Source organism: Chanodichthys erythropterus, chromosome 3, assembly GCF_024489055.1.
Source record: "Chanodichthys erythropterus isolate Z2021 chromosome 3, ASM2448905v1, whole genome shotgun sequence".
In the NCBI taxonomy this organism is placed as follows: Eukaryota; Metazoa; Chordata; class Actinopteri; order Cypriniformes; family Xenocyprididae; genus Chanodichthys; species Chanodichthys erythropterus.
Window position 1 is genome coordinate 5015233 of NC_090223.1, and position 17584 is coordinate 5032816.

Consider the following 17584-nt stretch of genomic DNA (forward strand, 5'->3'; position numbering starts at 1 on the left):
AGAAATCAAAAGGTCTTCAGATGAAATGCCTACTGCTCCTTGATTCATGCGCCATCAGTTTTACCCTGGACATTTATGGTAGCATTAGCCTTCCATAATCTACTGGTCATGATAACGATGGATGTGGATGAAGGCATTTTCAGCTCATACGCATTGATCCCACTCACTGCCAGTATAAAGCTTGGACGTGTCTGAAAAATTATTAATAAATCCACGATTGTGTTCATCAGAAAGATGAAAGTCATATACACCTAGGATGGCTTGAGGGTGTCGTCAGACAAGATGACTGCCACGCCAGAGCCTCCAGCTATCACAAACACTTTGCCAGAGCCTCCAGCCTTCACGGGTGCCTCACCAGAGTCTTCAACCATTATGGTTGTTGCACATGAGGATTTTAAGGCTTTCCGAAGCTCAAGAGGCTGGCTATAAGTCTGGAGGACACACCACTGACGACAATGAGAGCAGCTGGCATCTCAGCAGTATTGTCAAGTCTGGGGGTCTCTGAGAAGGCCCCAGTGTCCACTGTTCTCCCTGTTACAGCAGTGACCATCTGTAGTGTTTGGGCAGTGCACTACTCTTCAATTGATAAGTCAGCTCCAGAAACCTCTCCAACCTATGAGATTGTTCCAGAGCCTGCTCCAGCCCATGAGTTCGCTCCAGTTCTAGAACCCAGCCTCGTAACCTACAAACTTCCTGTCTGCCTTGATGGGACTAAGGAGGTTGTCCCTGAGTACCCCATGTGCCTTGATACGACCACAGAGGTTGTCCCTGAGCTCCCTGCCTGTTTGGACACAGTCCCTGAGGCCGACGTTAACCTCTCTATGCTCTATGTTTCAGTTCTACCTGATCAGCCGGGGTGGTCGTCTGCTCCGCCGTGGAGGTCTCCAAGCCTGTCTACTCAGCTGTGGTGGTCGTCTGCTTGTCCTTGGGGGACTTCAAACTTGTCTGTACTGCTGTGGTGGTAATCTGCTTCACCATGGGGGTCTTCAAGCCCATCTGCACTGCTATGAGGGTCTTCAAACTTATCTGCTTGGCCACCTGCATGACCTGCTCCGCCCTGGCCCCTGCCCAGCCTGCTCCGCCCTGGCTGCCTGCTTTGCCTTGGTAATCTGCCAGCCTGCTCCGCTCTGGCCACCTACATTGCCTGCTTCACCCTGGCCAACTGATCAGCCTGATTTTTCTCTGTCTGCATACCCTCTTCATGGACTTGCCTCTCCATCCCACACCCTGTTCTGCCTCTGCTCGGCCTCCTTCCTGGACTTTTCTAGCCATGTTAGGAGTCTCTGAAGGGAACTATGTTACAATCACCAAGTTCCAATGATTAACACCAGAGGGCACTCCATCACAGTCTGTTGTTACTCCCTCAAGGGCTTCATCTCCCATCATCCTCTGCCTGGTTTCATTATCACTGATTGCTGTCAGCTGTGTCCTGTTTTCACATTATCTCTATCTATAAAAGCCAGGATTCACTCACTCACTTTTTTGTTAGGTCTTGTACATGTTATACTCAACTCAAGTTTTATTTATAAAGCACTTTCTAGACCACAGAAAAAGTAGAAACCAAAGTGCAAATAACGTTTTAGCACACTCTGAAATACATGAAGTGTAGGAGAAGTTTTATAGACAGAGGAAGGTCATTCCAAAGCTATGGTGCAGCAACAGAAAAGGCTTGATCACCTTTGTGTTTTAAGTGAGATCGAGGAACCATCAGATGTAATTGATCATTTGAACACAAAGACTTATTGGATTTCTGAAAACTGATTAGATCAGAAATATACCGTGGTGCTAAACCATGCAAAGCTTTAAAAACATATAACAGTACTTGTCAAGTGTCAAGCTGCTATTCATAATGGTTAAGATGCTTGTACCAATTGTATTAACCACTTATTGACCTAGTGGGCTTCGTGCACGCAATTATTTTCTTTGAGCTGTGCAAGAGAGGCAGGCGTGAAACAATTCATTTATAGCCTGTTCTACTGTGTCTTGTGTTAGTATCTCTGCCTACTATTTGAATATTTGCTCATGTCTGGAACCCAGGCTGTTGGACTGTTAGCTGGTTTTAAAGTTTGATTGTTTTTAACTATGCTTGTGGATTAACATTTAATAAATACTGCACGTGGATCCTCAGCCTTCGTGTCTCAGAGCAGTGCGTAACAACTGTACTTTGGAATCTCAGATTGCAGTCTTGGAAGTATGACACATTTCACACACAAAGGATTCCAGTAATAGATTTTTTTCCTTGTCCTCTTTTAGTTTATCCAATCACAAGATTTATTCACAAGTTAACATGACCATTTGCCCATGTTCAGTATTGCAACATTGCTGCAGCAAAGCAAATAAACCAATGTAACTGATATTCTTTACCTCAGAATTCAGGTTTAAATTACAGCCCTCTGTTGAGTACCAGAATAAAATTGGGATGTCATTCCAATTTAGGTTTTATCTTTTGTTGCTTAGGCAAACAAGGAGATCTAACATGTCCCTGATAATCAATGTGGTTGTGTAATTCTCAAGCCTCACCGGATTTGTACGGTCTAACTCTGGGTACGCAGACCCTTTCTATAAATACATACTGTTTTCTAAATTTACAGTTTTTCTCTAAAGAAATATCACTCAAAGCATGAAAGAGAAATGGGCCCAACATCTCTACTTCCCTGTTTTGGATACTCTGTTGGGTGAGTGTCGGTCCTGGTTTTCCCACCCAGACCATGGAGATAGCAAAGAGAGTGGATGTAGTGCTAAAATGCTACCCAGAAGGTACACAGTGTCTTTTAAAGGGGTACTTCACCCCTGGAAGATGTGTATTTAAAATTGGTCATTTATGTAGTAGAAATATGAAATTATTTTTGAATTTGGAGCTTTCTAGACTGAGAAAAGGCAGAAAATTTATTTTTCACTAATGTGGATGAAAGACAACAACTCCCAGAATGCACTTGTTTTGCTGCCCTTGCGAGGCCACACCCAAACCACGCCTATCGGTTACATGCGGCATTACCAGGAAAATTCAAACAACTAGGCTTGCTTTGTTACATATTAATTCTATAAATCGTGAGTTCATACATTTATAGCGAAATGGTGCTAAATTGCTTTGTACCTGGATGTACACCCAAAACCAGGAAAGGACAAGTAAGTTTTCATCCGATTAAGTTAAAGATTTGGAGCGATGTAAACAGTGGCTACGGGCCATCAAACACCCGAAGTTTGGAGATGACACCGTTATAGAAAACCTAAAAAACAGAATCTGTAGTCTCCATTTCAAGTGCGAGGACTACGAACCAAATATCCTTGCAATGAAGAGAACCATTCTGAAGGACACCGCGATACCATCGATATTCACTTTCCCAGAGGACGAACAGCCTGGGCCATCTGGTACTAAACGTATTCGCTTAGAGGTAAGACTCGCTGATACTAGACTGATAACACAGTAGCCAGGGGCGTCGGACTGGGGGGGTAAAGGGTACCGAGTACCCAGGGCCCGAGGCAGGGGGGGGCCCTTAGAAGTCAGTTTTCTATACATACATATACATGCACTAACATTTGTATAGCATTTATTTACAAATAAAAAAGTTGCTGTGCAAAACTAAACTTGTAGTTAGGCACTGGTTTGGTATATAAAAAAGTCATTTTCATGCTGTGCAGGGCCCCACCAACCCTCTCGAATCAATGTAAATGGTACGACCCGCAGGTCAGGTGCTTCTGCGGTGATTCGTGAATCAGTTAATGAGACAGGAGCTGGAGTTAGCCGTGATATGAACTAGGAAGACAGGGGAAGAGTCATGTCTTTCCTTAAGAAAGGAAAATCAGGGGCTCAAAAACGAAAAGAAAAGAAGATTAAAGAGAGAAAGGCAAATGAGGGCAAGCAGTTGCTCACTCAGGTTTTTGAAAAGAAAGGTGAGCTACAAATGCATCATCGAGCATTGACATTGTTTTAACTTAAATATCTACTCCAGGTAGAATAGCATACATTTATGTTCGTACTCTATTTGAATAATATACCAATACTTTATAGTATCACACCCTACATAGCGAGCAAACAATATTTCTGAGTAAATAACGGAGTGAGAAGCAGACGGAGGCGGAGCCTGCGCAGCTTGTCTCCTTTTCTGCTGCAGTTCTCCCCAGAGTCAGAAGTTTACATGAAAACACTGTATATTTCCCTCCATTATCAAAATCTAACACACGCGAAAACACAGATCGTTAGCGCCTATTTTACCGCATTGTTATGCAAATTAGCTCGCGCACGCTCTTACATTAAGTACAGGATTGTTCTCAGTTTAATGCACATATTAATGATTGAAAATGACTTATTTTAAAACGTAATTCAAAGATTGAATGTCTAGTTTGGCGGTTAGTGTACCCTGTGATTCTATAGTCTGCATTTATTTTAAACAGACAAATAATCAGCAATTAACTTGTACTTAGCCTACACTTTAAAAAAGGTATTGTGACAATAAAGGATATTTTAGCAAGTTAGTAGTACTTTTGACAATGAAACAAAAATATATTAATCAGAGTGTGGCTTATTTTGTTTACATTTTAAGTGTTTTTATGATAAAAATGCAATACCCCACCCATTGGTATCACTATGGTATTTGGTACAGGGGCCCAGCAAGATGGTTTGTACCCAGGGCCCAAAATTTGGTGCTACGCCCCTGACAGTAGCCTATATGTAGTGCTGAAGGTAGCAGTAAAACTGCAAACTTAGCAAAGTAACGTTAGATAGACAATTACATATAAGTTGACTGTTATCAAAGTAAAGCCACTGTTCTGTAAAATTGAGTTAGTCTATTTATGCTAACGTTACCTGATGGATCCGAAATGGTCAATATTCATATTCATGCATTTTTATTAATATTTATTTTTAATCAATTATGGCTTATGATTTATAAGTTTTACTTTTGCTTTCATATATTTATGTACTCATACTTTATATATATTAATTCTTATCATATTTTCAAGTATTCACTGGTGATTGTACCCTTATGGTTATTTTATATTTAAGAGACTATACTTGTTATGTTCAGTTGTTCTTCAAGTGCTCCAGTGTGACAGGTCACGCTGACACGTTTGTGGTTAGGTATTGGACGCCTGCCAAGTATTGCAGAAGTGATGTTTTTCAGAATTATTGCTCATTTGAATCTGATCAAAATATGTCTGCTGATATTTGCAAAATTCCCTATAGGGGATAAAAACAACTGGACCAGTAGATGACGTAATGGGTGAAATTAACCTTTTCTTTTAGAACAAAACATCAATTTGAGTGGGATGTAAATTTCCCTATATGCTCATGGTATAAAGCTGACCAAGTCATTGATAATTCAGCTTTTTCCCTCCTTTGCTCTCCTTGACTTCTACTTCTTGTCTCTTATCTGCAAATGTCTTAATTATTGCTCTTTTTGATCTTCATCTATTAGATACAATACTCTGGATTTTACAGTACTCTAAATTTTATTATTAACTATTGACTAATACTTTATGATGGTTATTTTACCTTTTGGTTTTATCAAGTATTTTCATTATTGATTAAAGTTTGCGTGTGAGGCTAAATTTAATTGTAATGAATAAATAATTTTTCATCAACTTTATCTACTACCTGGATCTCATTTTCACAAGTTTTTGCATCATTACCACAAAAGCCTGTTGCTGTATTGGTTGAGATGACTGCAGAGACCGATACATTTGCGAGATGAACCATGTAGTGCAGACTATAACAAATAATGTTAATTACTGTAAGCTTAAAAATATAATTGACACCCACTTTTGATAAAATCTTTGATCTATATCCGTGAGTAACCTCAAACGCGCATATGTATGGGTGTGGTGAAAAAATGCGGAACTACCTGCTATTACTGGCTGTAGTTTTAAGCCTCTGGCCAAAAAAGCCAAAAATCGTCATTTTGCGTCATCGGAGGCTTTTTTTACAGAATAAAAATGCATACATCTCTCATCTCGGGCTGATATGAAGGGGGAAAGCACGGTAATTCGAAAATACTAGTGGTATTCTAATACAAAGCTTAATGCTAAATCCTGAAGTAACCCTTTAAATAAATAATCCTCTCTATCAACCCAAAATTGGCCTTTGCCGAGATGAATTTAATAAAGCTGAATTCACCTCACACATCTCCTGACTTCGTGAAGGAGGCACTCTCGACTTGATTTTATCCAAACTTCGAAAAACGTTTCAAGTTGGCACTGACATTACCGATTTTTTTTATTATTTATATTGGCTGCCAGGCCAAATCACGCATACAGTATGCTTTCTTTTGCTGAAATTAACAGTAGTTTGTGAACATATAGCCGCATTAATAAGTTAATTGAGCTGTTGTTGAGCGGCATGTTGGTTGAAACATGGTTATAGATGGTACGTAATCTATTTAAATACTTCAAGGAAAAACGTTATACGGAGATAGTTTTTGTTTATCTATTTTCTAGAAACCATCTTTATGAGCTTTATTGTATTCAGATTGTACAGTGAAGATAAAGACCGGAGCTGAAACACTTCCTAAAAACTCAGATAATAAAACACTTAATTGTTGCGATCACAACAAGTCGCTACAAATAAGGAGAAGACGAGCACATTCATCTTGCTATCTTTATTTTAAATTCATGGTTAAAATAAACCGGATTTTTGCCATATCCAACAAAGAGCTTCAAGCAGCCATCAGATCCAGAGCCGCCGCCCACACACCAGCAGGAATGATCCTCTTTTATAGAGAGCAATGAACACCATGATGCCGGTGCTCCCAATTATGCCGCTATCAGCCAGTCACCTGCAACAAATACAGACAACACACACACGAGAAACGGCCAGCAGGGCGTCACACTAATGCATTCAGTTTGTTTGAGTTTGTATTAATCCATCCAATCCAGCTTCACATTGAGCTGATGGATATATTCATGTAGGCTAGGCTACTGATGATTTTTAGCGACATTTAGGATAGTTTTTCAATTCTGCTTTCGCTTTTTCTGTTAATCGTAATATTTTATCGTATATCCTTATTTTGCAATAAAACTCCCTATTGATCCGGATTGTTATGATGGACAGAAATGCTCACCTGGAAACACTATACTGGGAGAAAGATGTGTGCTAGTGTAATGTAAAAAACTATAAGCTGACTACGCCACCTCCTTATTTAAGGCAGGAGATGCCCTCCACAAATCACAATACTGGATTCTAAACAGTAAACGTAGTTTGTCAAATATCACAATTTTATTATTCACAGATATCAAAAATTAAAAAAAAGAAAATAAAAACATTTTAATAAAATCCACAGAAGTAGAAAATAGGAGGGTCCGGCCTGCTCTTATGCACTGCCTGCGACCTGTAAGGGACAGAAAAAGAAAGCAGAGGAAAACCCACAGCATACACTACAAATGAGGAGTAACCTTTAAATCACAATTACAGTGCCACCCTTCTAGGTAATACACACCACACAGCAGTGCCACACCACACAAGTCACTTACACCAGGGGAGGTAAAGTGTCAATGCAGGCCCAGCCCTATACAAAGCCACTACACATTGTAACACCCAACAAAAGGAGAGCAATATCACACAAACAAAAGCAAATTAATTACAAACAATATTTCATATGATCAAATTAACATCAATAAAATGTCAGAAAATGAAAAAACACAAAAGAAAAACTTAAATATACAAGAAACAGTCTGACCCTTTAACAAAAAAATACAGGATACATACAGGAAACACAAGAAAAAGAAAACAAACAAAGAAAACATACTTTAGCAAAAGTACAACTGCAGCACAGTTACCCAATCACAGTATACTCACTACAAAAAAACAAAAACAAAACAAAAATACCTAGACACCACCACTACACACACATGCTTGTGTCTTCTCACCAATAGCAAAATTAGAGGTTTAGTCATAACCTTTTTACATTTCAAATTGTAATAACAGTGTCTGTGCCAAAATGATCTCAATATTTATTTTGTACACACTGCACCAAAATCATTACCTGGTTTGAGAGGACTATTTACATACACACACATCATGGTATGTAAGGTCTTTTTTTTTGAAAATATAAAAACTTCATTCAGGCATTAATTTATGTCCAAAAATAGCATATATGACCTCAGAATTACAGTAAAACTGAGGTGTCCTCATAAACCTAAGTGTCCTCATAATGCTGGTGAGTAACCTGTGTAGCGATATTAACTCAAAGGGGAAATATTAATAATTATTCATAACTTATTATGATTATTAATTATGATTAATTATGAATATTTGAACCAGTTAATCAGATTAACGTGATGTAGCTACATTAAAATGACAATCAATCAATCAATCAGTTTCATTCTGTGAACAGTCAGTATTGATTATTAATCAATTCTAATAGAAGGGTATTTTTCATGGCCATACAAAAATAATTATTTCTTAGCATTTACAGCACTTAGACCTGGTAGCAAAATCTAAATCATTTAAGAGGCAATTTATTAGCAGACAGGGAGTCAGAACCAAACATGTATTGTGCACAAGTTTTATTAACTAAAGCACAAACATAACTAAACTAACAAACACAGACATACACAAGTCACACATACATAGGTAAAATGAGCAATGATAGAGTTGAACCAGAAGTGGGACTGGAAATGGGGCTATGGAGAAGCCCAGATTTTATTACTTTTTGAATTTTGTAAATTCAATTCAGTTTGAAATCAAGCTTTCTTGTGCTGCATGGGAGCTACTGCAACAAAGTTACCCTATTGTAAAGACAGAAATATACAAAGTGAGCAAATATTTAAGTGAGATTATTGTAATGGTAATTGATCAATTACCATTCTGTTCATCATATAAAGCAGACATGTCTCTTTAGAAGACTTTAATTAAACTGCTCCATTCAAATTGATTACTGTCAATATTGTGCTTTATGAAGCTTGAAAATAATGATTGCCTTGACAAAATGGATGGATATAAAAATTGGATATTAAAATATCTATATGACAGTATACATTATGTGGTGGTTTTCCCCATGGTATTTTCAACCCGAATTTGTTGGGACATTTTTTTTTAAATTTGAATAAAATGAAAACTAAACGACTTTTAAATCACATGAGCCAATATTTTATTCACATTAGAACATAGATAACATAAATGTTTAAACTGACGAATTTTACAATTTCAAATTGTGTGCCTACTACAGGTTGCCAGTCTGATCTTCGTCAGAGGGTGTAATAAGTTGGCTAATACCTTTAGTCGGTTGCATACTGCTCACTCGAACAAAAGTGTATTTTAATTTACTTTTAACTTCCATTCACCTTGCTAAATCAGCAGTAAACAGAAATCAAAAGGTGTTCAGATGCCTACTGCTCCTTCATTCATGCGCTTTCAGTTTGCTCTACCCTGGACACAGATTTACGGTAGCATTAGCCTCCCATGATTTACTGGTAATGATGATTTCAGGTTGCATAGATAAGTGAGGGGAATTTGGGCAAGGGGGTGTTGATCTTCTCTCCAAATGAGTTTTATTGCTTTATGGCAGGGCACTTGATCTCATTTTTTGTCTTAGCAGGAAAATCAAATCTTACATCATTTAATGTTATTCTAAAACCTTTATATAACTTTCAGCATTCATAGTGCTTTCCAAAACATGCAAGCTGCCCATACCGTATGCACTTATGCACCCCCATACCATCAGAGATGCTGGCTTTTGAACCAAACACTGATAACACGCTGGAAGGTCTCCCTCCTCTTTAGCCCAGAGGACACAGCATCCATGATTTCTAACAAGAATGTCAAATTTGGACTCGTCTGACCATAGAACACTTTTCCACTTTGAAACAGTTCATTTTAAATGAGGCTTGGCCCACAGGACATGACTGTGCTTCTGGACCATGTTCACATATGGCTTCCTTTTGCATGATAGAGCTTTAGTTGGCATCTGCAGATGGCACGGCGGATTGTGTTTACCGAGAGTGGTTTAGTTGGCATCTGCAGATGGCACGGCGGATTGTGTTTACCGAGAGTGGTTTAGTTGGCATCTGCAGATGACACGGCGGATTGTGTTTACCGACAGTGGTTTAGTTGGCATCTGCAGATGGCACGGCGGATTGTGTTTACCGACAGTGGTTTAGTTGGCATCTGCAGATGGCACGGCGGATTGTGTTTACCGACAGTGGTTTAGTTGGCATCTGCAGATGGCACGGCGGATTGTGTTTACCGACAGTGGTTTAGTTGGCATCTGCAGATGGCACGGCGGATTGTGTTTACCGACAGTGGTTTAGTTGGCATCTGCAGATGGCACGGCGGATTGTGTTTACCGACAGTGGTTTAGTTGGCATCTGCAGATGGCACGGCGGATTGTGTTTACCGACAGTGGTTTAGTTGGCATCTGCAGATGGCACGGCGGATTGTGTTTACCGACAGTGGTTTAGTTGGCATCTGCAGATGGCACGGCGGATTGTGTTTACCGACAGTGGTTTAGTTGGCATCTGCAGATGGCACGGCGGATTGTGTTTACCGACAGTGGTTTAGTTGGCATCTGCAGATGGCACGGCGGATTGTGTTTACCGACAGTGGTTTAGTTGGCATCTGCAGATGGCACGGCGGATTGTGTTTACCGACAGTGGTTTAGTTGGCATCTGCAGATGGCACGGCGGATTGTGTTTACCGAGAGTGGTTTAGTTGGCATCTGCAGATGGCACGGCGGATTGTGTTTACCGAGAGTGGTTTAGTTGGCATCTGCAGATGACACGGCGGATTGTGTTTACCGACAGTGGTTTAGTTGGCATCTGCAGATGGCACGGCGGATTGTGTTTACCGACAGTGGTTTAGTTGGCATCTGCAGATGGCACGGCGGATTGTGTTTACCGACAGTGGTTTAGTTGGCATCTGCAGATGGCACGGCGGATTGTGTTTACCGACAGTGGTTTAGTTGGCATCTGCAGATGGCACGGCGGATTGTGTTTACCGACAGTGGTTTAGTTGGCATCTGCAGATGGCACGGCGGATTGTGTTTACCGACAGTGGTTTAGTTGGCATCTGCAGATGGCACGGCGGATTGTGTTTACCGACAGTGGTTTAGTTGGCATCTGCAGATGGCACGGCGGATTGTGTTTACCGACAGTGGTTTAGTTGGCATCTGCAGATGGCACGGCGGATTGTGTTTACCGACAGTGGTTTAGTTGGCATCTGCAGATGGCACGGCGGATTGTGTTTACCGACAGTGGTTTAGTTGGCATCTGCAGATGGCACGGCGGATTGTGTTTACCGACAGTGGTTTAGTTGGCATCTGCAGATGGCACGGCGGATTGTGTTTACCGACAGTGGTTTAGTTGGCATCTGCAGATGGCACGGCGGATTGTGTTTACCGACAGTAGTTTAGTTGGCATCTGCAGATGGCACGGCGGATTGTGTTTACCGACAGTGGTTACCGAAAGTATTCCTCGGCCCTTTAGTAATGCCATAAACACGATCATGCTGATGACTGATTCAGTGTGGTCTGAGGACCCAAAGACCACGGGCATCTAATAAAGGTCTTCAGCCTTGTCCCTTACGCACAAAGATTTCTCCAGTTTCTCTGAATCTTTTGATGATGTTATGCACTTCAGATGATGAGATTTGTAAAGCCTTTGCATTTTGACATTGAGGAGCACTGTTTTTAAAGTATTCCACAATCTTTTTATGCACTCTTTTACAGCTTTGCCCATCTTTACTTCTGAGAGACTCTGAGACCTGATATCAATTAACTTAATTAGTTTCTAGATGTTCTCCCAGCTAAATATTTTCAAAATGTCTTGCATTTTCTGCCATTTGTTGCCCCCGTCCCAACTTTTTTGAGACCTGTAGCAGGCATCAAATTTGAAATAAGCTCATTTAGTGGATAAAAGTGTACAATTTTTCAGTTTAAACATTTGTTATGTTATCTATGTTCTATTGTGAATAAAATATTGGGAATTAAATGATTTTGCATTCTCTCAGAAAAGTTCTGAGAGAACGCAATTAACTTTGCGTTTGCATGAAAAACTTTGCGTTTGCATGAAAATAACTTTTGACTGGTTCATTTCTTATGATTATGCCAATGTAGTTTACAAACATTATGATAAAAACAAAAAAACAAAACAAAACAAAAAAACACTTTGAATGAAATATAATATTTTTTATATTTACAGCTGTTTGGGGATTATTTTATGGCACCAAATCTCTGTTTTACTTTACAGTAGGCTACTGAAAGGCTAAATATTATAATGTCTTCTTCTAATTTATTACTTCAACAGTTAAACTAATCAAGTGCAAATTAAAAAAAAAAATGTGTATGTATATTACATGATAAAAATTTATATTTTAACCAGTTTTAAAGTTTTATTGCATTTTTGTTCCTGATGGGATCCACCCTTCTGATGGGATCAGTATAATGCAGATTTTTTTATACCATTTACCATACCATTTGCATTTTACATATGCTTCGCATTAATACACTCGTGTCCTATTGTTTTAAGACTGTAAAGTACGATGGTCTCTAGGAAGTGATTATTTAAAGACTTGAAAAATGTATGTGTTAGTGTTTACTAGATTTTGGGAGAAATATAACTTCATTATATTTCCTGCTAGTAATAATACAGTATGTATATATATATGGGTGTGTGTGTAAATGAGAGATTACAATCAAATAAGGTTTACTGAACAAACATTATTATGGTGGTCAGGTGCTACATGTAACAGGTAAAACGAGTAACTGCAGTAAGGAGGGGCATTTTATCACAAACAATTATACTGTAAGAAAAGCTGAACTCAACTGCTGCTCTTTTTTCCTACAAAATGCTCGACATAGGGTTAGGTTTCATATAATGTGCATTATATTTTGTGAATTAATAATGTTTTGTGCGGTGTTTGTTGTCTAAAAAGCATTGGAGTTGTGATCTGTCTGGAGATTATTACATTCACTTAAGATAGTAGAGGATCTTTCAACACCTACAGGTAAGAATGTCATGATTCTGACAAATGTTGTTGCAAATTTGAGTTAATTCTAATATTGTCTTAGTTTTTATCTCCATGTTTCTTTGATGTTTATGGAAAAGTTTCTGTTGTCATAGTCATATAACCTTCTTAGAGTTTTGTGTTCTTGGTCTTTCACACCAAACACAAAAGAAAAAAGAAAAAAGAAAAAAATTAAGTACAATTTATGAAAAACATTGAGATTAACTCCATAATTTATGTTTGTATTATTTAATGTACACTCTAAAGAAAAATGGTGCTATATAGCACCAAAAATGGTTCTTTGGCTCGTAATCATAGCGGAACCTTTTTTGGTGCTATATAGCACCTATCTTTAAAGGTGCTATATGGCACCTTGTCGTATGGTGCTATATAGAACCATAAGAGGTGCCATATAGTACCAGCAGTGGTTCTTTGGCTCGTTATGATAGGGGAACCTTTTCTGGTGCTATATAGCACCTATTCTTAAAGTTTTCTAGCACATTTGTCAAATTAGAGGTGCCATATATTGTTTTTTGAGCTAGCAGGGCCCGTTATCATGCCAGGTACTACTGTAGATGAGTCAATATGCTTCTAAATTACACTTTTATGAACGATAATTAATAATTTCTTACCAAATCATGACTTCAAAGATTCAAAATCATGTACTAAATGCTTACTGAAAAACAAAATACATTACACTTTCAAAACCTTTTAATTTATTTCTTTCAGCAGCAAATAAACTCACATTATACTCCCCTTTTATACACATACAAAATAATGCAACAAGCTTGAAATATGTACATTTTTGAAGACAATAGTCCTGTTTTTACATACTGAGTTATGCTCTGAAGTCCTGCAGTTTCTTTTTTGTCCTTCGGGATTTCAAAAAAAATATAGAAACTGGAACTTAAACCATAAGAAAGGGAGCAAGAGAGAGTATTGACTCCAAAAGTCTACTCACAGATTGAGTTGTACACTCATTTTACAGTGACAGGAAGTCCGACTGCATCCTTCAATTTCAAAACAACATACTTCAAAAAGGTCAGTGTCTTTTTCAGTCCTTTAGGGCACTCGATTGGATTCGATTCCAAACGCAAAAATATACACATAGGAGGAGGCCCAGTGCCATCAAGATGTCCTCACTCTACTCTGTGATTAACTGGCCATCCAACGTGAACAAAATGTGGTCATACTGCATGAGATGATCCTCCTGCAGGCTTTAGGCACTATCTTAGGTGTTGGGATGACAGGAGGGCTGGTCTGAGCATGGCCCTGGAGAAGAGGGGATAATAGCATTAACCATCTTCACATATTTATTTGAAAGGCAAACCTTATAAGCTAAATTATAACAAAATGTGCAATAAGTGTCGTGCTTTGATTAGATTGTGCTTCACACACTGTAGTCAACTGTTCATGGCTCACCTCAATGTCAAACAGCAACCCCAGGTCCACCTTGAACAGTGCAGGCAAGAGGAGAACAGCTGCTTCCAACTGTAGGCCTTTAAACAAAATAACATCATCAGGTTAACATAACATGGGGGATGCTTTTACCCAATACTTTTTTGTTTTGCTTTTTAAACATTCATTACTGTGTGTAAAGCCCAAAGTATACTTCGTATTTTATGCGTATGCTTTTTCTGAACTCAAAACAAATTAAGATCTTTTTGATGAAGTCTGAGAGGTTTCTGTTCCTCCAATGATGAGGGTGAGAAATTAATGACAGAATTTTCATTTTTGGGTAAACTAATCCTTTAAAGGTGATTACCCTTGCACAAATCAAAGCAATTCTCAAACAACACAACTGGATATTCATACAACTTCACATTTGTATGCGAGACATACACTAGAGCTGCAGGATTCTGGATGAAATGAGAATCATGATTTTTGGTTTCAAATAGAGATCGCAATTCTCCCACGATTCTAAATAGACAACTAAAAATAACATTTATTTTACTAGTTCTAGCAAAACATTAATAGCTGGACTCTAATTGCCGGAAAATGTTTAATTTGAATGAATTATTTTTAAAAAATGGTTTTGAATATATTAATGGCTCATTAATAAATACTTGTTTCACTACTGGATGAATCAGGGTTTAACCTTATCCAATCTATTGAATGAATGATTCAATGACAATGTCACTGGTTGCCACCTAGTGGCTTAACAAGGTAATTTATATACAACAGTTATTTGAAGCACCATGTTAGTTTCGATTTTCTCTATTTTGATCTATCTGATGTCCAGTGTTTATATCCTAACTGTAAACTTTTGTCTTATTACTTATGTGATAATTTTAATATTTGTGAAAGAAATCAAATAACCAAATCCTTGAATAACTACAGTGTGGTTCAAAACTGCTGTTTCTGGATCAGTGGCAGCATGACCACCGAATGTTCCGGTAGGATTTTTGTCAAAGGTTTAACAGACGCAGAAGCGAATCATTGTCATTAATAAAGTAGGATCGCGTGGGTGTTTGAATCAGAGATTGCGACCTTTCTACGATAAATTGTGCAGCTCTAACATATACATACAAAGTAAATCAAAGGGGTTTCGGACAAGCCAGGTTGATGATGTATGTCATACCTAGAAGCAGGGCACAAGCTGATGTAACTGAAGTAAGTTGATTCAAAACTTTAACTCCCTCAATGTCAGCAGATGGTTCAAGAAGTTCTCCCCCTCCTTCCAAATAATGAACATCGCCATGGTGAGCTGCTCCTCAATCATCTGTCTGGTTATCCTAATAGTAAACATAAAAAAAAAACAAATTCGGTCACCTTTTGCTAGCATAACTACAAAATACACAAATTTAGACTTATTTTTCTGAAAATAAACCAAAATAGAATATTCTTACGTTCAACTCAGAAAGTACTCCTTGATGAGGTCTTCAGGACTTTCTCTCAGGTGAATGTTTTCAGCCTGTGATAAAGCAATTGTGATTAATTTTCTTAATTAAAAAAAAAAGCACAATAATCTGTAATAGGAAATCAAATTTTTGCAGATATGCAATAGCAAAGGACAAGAAAAAGAAAATAATTCATATTAATGACTGGCCAAATTTGCAATTAATATATTTATGGACAATACCAGCAACACTTGTGGCATTGAGGGATCAAATAAATAAATAAATAAATAAATAAATAAAAAGGAGCTAAAAAAAAAAAAATCAATTCTTTATTTTTCCAATGCGTTTCAGCGCACAGGCCTTCGTCAGTGCTAAAATACTACAGATTTGCAATTAAGAAATGCATCTGAATCAGTCATTGGTTTCATTTAAAATTATGAATTTATAATACATAATTATAAGTCTGAAAATAAGACATGCATCAATTAATAAATTAGCTTTACACCTGAATATATTTAATCATTCTTGATTAAAGGGATATTTCACGAAAAATGAAAGCTAGCTGTTAATTTACTTACCATCAGGCCATCCAAGTTGACTTTTTTTCTTCAGTAGAACAGTAAAGATTTTTAGCTGGAACTGTGATTAATTTAATGTCAATGGCTACTGTCAAAAAAAAAAAAATTAATACAAAACAACAAGAAAAAAAGTCGCCTGCATTTGAGATGGCATAAGAGGGAGTTGATGAATGTTTTGGAATGGATAATTCTTAGTCTAAAGTTTGTTAATGAGGATGACATTCAAGTCAATAGACAGCATTAGATGGATTTTATTCAAACATGTCCAACATTGGTAATTCATATTATCTATTAACAATTATAGCCGTTTTTATAGAAATTACTTACCATGTAAAGTTATTGCAAAACGTCCTTAGTCGTCAAACATTGAGGAGCTTTAGATCCTAAAAGGGGGAGGGGAATCAGTGTTTATAAATGGAAAAAAAAAAAAAAAAAACTTGTTTGCTGCAGTACAAGTAATTAATTAGTAGTGTAAATACTCAGCCATTTCATTCTACTAAAAAAAACACCTCGCGCTAGTCAAATGAAGTAACGTTAAGCCTTAAATATGTCTTTACTCACACTTTCTTCGTCATTTTGGTCGAACAAATCAGAGCTAACGTGAAAAAGACAAATAAAAGAACTGACAAACATTACTTTAAAAACCTAAACTCAATAATTGTAATGCGAGGATCCCCTCAGCCTCGACTCGAGCGTCTCTCCCGCTCCCCACGCACTTCCTGCCCGCATCATTTCAAATAGCACGCGCTGCTTACACGGTAAAGGAGACGTTTCTTTTAAAAATTATTTAGAGACATATTTACATGGTCCAAACACTACAACAATACATTTCTATTGAATAAAACGAGTAATGCAACATCTTGTATAGAATAGAAATATTCAATTAGCGCTAACCTTTATAACGTTACTGCAGGCCGCGAAAATTCAAAAATTCGGTTAGTTACGATTTCGTTAGTATTCATGTTCACAAACAACGCTAATTAACTCTAAACCGCTAAAACACATGTTCAACCTTTGCATTTTCGAGTATATTAATTAAAACATTTCCAACCTACCTTATTTCATCCGAGTCCAGGGGAAAGAAAATGGCGGCCGAGCAGAAAACTCCAGAAAGTCTCGTGAGTCATGACGTCAGAAAAAAAAACCATCTGTCACGGGGTCCTTAAAGAGAAATTATCCTTTGGCTGAAAGTGAGATATTTGAGCAGTTGAGTGTAGCCTACTATAATATTG

The 17584-nt window shown here is 37.9% G+C and overlaps 1 protein-coding gene and 1 long non-coding RNA gene across 2 annotated transcripts in view; one reads left to right on the forward strand and one right to left on the reverse strand.

Annotated features, from left to right (window-relative positions):
• LOC137015101 (zinc finger protein 271-like) overlaps nucleotides 1-17584 on the forward strand; it is a 448677-nt gene that overhangs the window by 286617 nt on the left and 144476 nt on the right. The window lies entirely within an intron of this gene.
• On the reverse strand, nucleotides 15631-16441 carry LOC137016965 (uncharacterized). Its single transcript, XR_010894526.1, has 3 exons — nucleotides 16353-16441; nucleotides 15784-15848; nucleotides 15631-15669 (listed from the first exon to the last, which is right to left on the reverse strand). It is a non-coding gene; the product is annotated as an uncharacterized lncRNA (long non-coding RNA).